This window comes from Onychomys torridus, unplaced genomic scaffold (assembly GCF_903995425.1).
Source record: "Onychomys torridus unplaced genomic scaffold, mOncTor1.1, whole genome shotgun sequence".
NCBI lineage: Eukaryota > Metazoa > Chordata > Mammalia > Rodentia > Cricetidae > Onychomys > Onychomys torridus.
Window position 1 is genome coordinate 15,263 of NW_023413079.1, and position 4,292 is coordinate 19,554.

The window sequence follows — 4,292 nt, forward strand, 5'->3', positions numbered from 1 at the left end:
CATTGAATAAAGAGTAAAAAAATTTAAATATCCTCCCATCCCTGGGGAGTGGTGGCACATAGCCTAGATCACAGCAGTTGGGAGGCAAAAGAAGTTGTATCTCTGAGTTTGGAGCCAGCCTGCTCTAAAGAATGACTTTCAGAACACCCAGAGCCACACAGAGAAATACTGTCTCAAAAAACAAACAAACAAACATAACAAACAAATGTGAAAATCATCACTATAGTCTTGTAGGAGAAAATGGTATATAGTCTACATCATGGACATATGGGTTTCTGTCCTAATATGTTGTTTGTTTTATTTTTTTTTGCTGAGTTTTCAATTGACCTAAATGAGTCTTCAAAATGGATTGTTCTAGGAAGTATGTAAAGCCATTAAGCAATGTTGAGAAAAGATCCACATTCTTGCTTTGCTCTTTAGAGTTTCTAAGTAACTAGCACTCTGATGCCTTTTTCAACAGCCACTCAAAAATCTCATTCTGCATGTAAAAAACTATGTATCCACTGTCAAGCTGAATCTCCTGAATCAAAGCATCTTGGAACTCAGACACATGGACATCATTGTACAGGAGCCATGCTTGCTTTTGAAAGTACACATTGCTTACATAATGACCTGAATCTTGTGAGCTCCCAACACGGCTAACAAGCCTGTAATTCTGAGGATCATCTCTCACTACCAAATTTTTGGACTCATCAACAGCATCTACTGTGTTGTTGCTCCCTGGAACATTGTTATTTTTAGGATTCCCTGATGCACCAAGGGGATCTTCATCATCTTTCTGATCACTCAATCCTGAAGACTTATTCAGACCCTTCTCTGTGTCCTGACTACCCTCAACACTTTGAGGTGATGCCTGAGGAAGGAATTCCTTGTGCAGTCTATTCCTGTAAATAGAGAGCAGCTCTTCTGCCATTTTGTGAGATCCTTCAAGAATCTTTCCTTCATTAGGATCACAATAATTGACAACCTTAGTGGTAGTGTGGTGATCTGATGTTTCATCTACCTTAATTTTCTCATAGTTCTTCACATTCCCAGATGGTATTGACTGACTGAGAGGCATCATCCCTTCAGGGTCATTTGGGACATCACAGTCATCAAGGGGGATGTAATCAATCAAGGAAAATGGTGATTTCCTGTTTTCATTATAGTGAGAAGATACATTTAGATACTTAGAAATCTCAACTGGCTGCTGACTCTTCACCAACAACCCATTAGCAGTCAAGTGGTAGTGTTTCAGATGAACAATGAGGACCCTGGGGAGCCTCTGCAAAGTGTGCCTGAGAACTGAATTCTTGTTCTTGCACTTTGCACAACTATGCTCATTTTTTTCTGTTGTAAAGAAAAGATCAAGGGACTTTTGAATAGATAGAGGTTCTTCTCTTGTCCCTTGGTGCAGGTCAACAGAGAGGTAATTACTCACTTCAGTTTTGAGAGTAGACTCACCACAGGCTTCACAAGCAATTGATCTGTGCAGCTCTAATTCAAAATTAGCACTGGCAGGACAAACAAACCTTTTGGGGATGGCAGTCCCAGCACATGTTGATGGAGATGATCTCTCAGCCTCATTATCCTTCTCAGTGGTCTGTGTGGCATTTAGTTTTTCCATATTCACTTTCAACTGGTCTAAACAGTGAGTTAGAAATTCAAAGGGATCATTCTGTTCATTGCCCAAGAATGTGTTTGCAACTGTGGAAATGGATTTCTTCACATCCATGAGTAACATTCCTTTGATCTCTATATTCTGGATATCTTTCAAGACAAGCAGTTTGGTTAAGGGCTTGATAAGATCATCACAGGAAATTTTCTACTATGGGATACCTTGTGTGAGCAAGTCCTTTGCAAATGGTGGAATCCCAAAAATAGATTGTAAAATGGAATTCATGTAACAGGTATTTCCAGATTGTGGAAGCCTTCACATTTCAGTTCCTTCATATAAGTGTCTGGAGTAGCCTAGATGTCACTATATGTGTATGACTGGGTCTCCTGTCTAAACTTTGATCCACTTTCATCAGGCCATATTCGTGTTGGAAGAACAATGTCATCTAGGTTAGGACCCAAGCAGGTGTTGGGGTTGAATGGAGGTTCAACTTTTCCAATGTTATGTTCTTCCTGATCTCCTAAGCCATTGGTTTCTCTTATTCACTTTTAGTTTTGGATTTCTTTCCTGGTTCAGAATTATTTTCTTCAAGAATGTCCTCATTCATTTCTACTGTGGATGTTATTTTTCTCTTCATGTTTTTGCTATGTATTTCTCCACTCTCTTTTTCACCACGACTGCTGCTGGAGTTTGGCTCTGAAACTTTGTGGGGAGTGGAGTCCAACTTTCTTGTGTAGTATTCAAGGGTCTGCACTCTAGCTCCTGGGGCTTCCTGCAAAATGGATCACTGCTTTCCAGAATATGCTGATTGCTCTTGGGTTCCTCAGATTGTTGGGATTCAGATGGATGAAAAAATTCCAGGAAATACTTCAACTTTTCAACATCTATGGAAGATAACTTGTCCATGGGTAAGAAAGTGTCACCTTTCAGAGTTAAATGCACATGATGCACTCCTGTCTCATAACAACTGACCACTACACCTACCCCATAATCTCCCAGGTGAAAAACCCTACTCCTTCCTTCCAACTTGAAGGAAGCCACCAGATTAACCTTCTGTTTTCTTTCTACTATTAGGATGACTGCTTCTTCCACTGAGAAGCCTGGATGTGCTCACTTGCCATTCTTGCTTCAGATTTGGACAAACCTATTTAGCTTTGGAGGAGCCATTCTTTTTCTCAAAGAAAACTCATAGAATCTAAAAACAAAGAGCACATTACAGACAGCAACTGGGACTCAAAATGTATTGATCCCAATGTATTCTTGTAAAACTCTAACTGGCCAGAAATGACTTTCATTCTTCTCTTCATGCCTCAAGTACAACATGCTGGGAAAGCTCACATTTTTCTTTTAATATTTATAATTATGATTCATCAATTACAGTTAACAGAAACATGAGTTACTTGTATCCTTTAAATAAAACTTACTAATTATATATAAGTGTGTGCATTTGTGTACATGTGAGTGCAGTGCCCTCGGAGTCCAGAAGAGGGGATCAGAGTCCCTAGAACTAGCATTACAGGCAGTTTTGAACTACCCTGTGGAGGGGCTAGAAACTGAGCTCAGGTCTTCTGTTAGAGCACAGTATGCTCTTAACCATTGACTCCTCTCATTTACATGATCAATACATGCTTTAACCTCTGAGCTATTGAAGCTGTGCCTATTCTCTGGAACACATCCTCAGAGTGTGTTTGCTTTCTCTTTTTCTGTCCTGATGTTTAATTGTGATGGTTAGTTCTATTTGTTAACATGGCACAACCTACCAGCACCTGGAAATTGAGTCTCATAGGGTTTTGTCTAGATCTTTTTGACCTGGGAGATTGTCTTGGTAGCCTTAATTAGTATGAAAAGAACCAGCTTGAAAGTATGTGGCACTATTCCCTGCTTCAGTATGTGGCACTTTTCCCCATTTGGGGATACTAAAGTATATACGGATAGAGAAATATGTCTGCATGCATTCATTTTCTCTCTGCTAGCTGTGCCTGTCTTGTGACAAGCTTTTTCAAGTTCCTGCAGGTGTAACTCCCAAAGTGATGAACTGTAACCTGAGACTGTGAACTGAAATTAACCTTCCCCATCCTCCTAAGTGTCCCTAGTTTTTGTTTTCCACATTGTATTATTAAATTAATTTATTTATTATGTATACAGTATTCTGCCTGCATGTGTCCCTGTAGGCCAGAAGAGGGCACCAGGTCTCATTACAAGTGGTTGTGGGCCACCATGTGGTTGCTGGGAATTGAACTCAGGACTTCAGGAAGAGCAGATGTGGCTCTTAACCACTGAGCCATCTCTCCAGCCTCAGACTATTTTATCACAGCAAGAGAAATGGAAACTACAAGTACCTCAAATGAAATCTCGTGACAGTGCATGTCTGGTCTCACTGGTGCCTCTTCTTTTCTCTGTCCCTCGGATTACGCCTAGATAATGACGTTCTGGTCAAATTCTAGTCACTCATGCAAATGCAACAGTTACGAAGATGAGCCTGAGTGGTCACCTCTGGTGCTGGCCTTTTTGACTGCAGATTCCAGATCCAGATATTCAGTCCTGCAGTGGTCAGATGATGAAAATCATGGAGTACAAATGTGAATGTATGAAAGGCTGAAGATACAGCTCAGTGGTTAAAGCATCCAGTATGTATAAGACCCTAAAATCAATCCCTAGAAACACACACAAACAATTCTGAGCTTTGTGACTGTAT

At 40.3% G+C, this 4,292-nt stretch overlaps 1 pseudogene; it reads right to left on the reverse strand.

The window, feature by feature from the left end:
* Positions 1-433: 433 nt before the first annotated feature.
* LOC118576133 lies at positions 434-2,688 on the reverse strand (annotated as a pseudogene).
* Between the last annotated feature and the right edge of the window lie 1,604 nt (positions 2,689-4,292).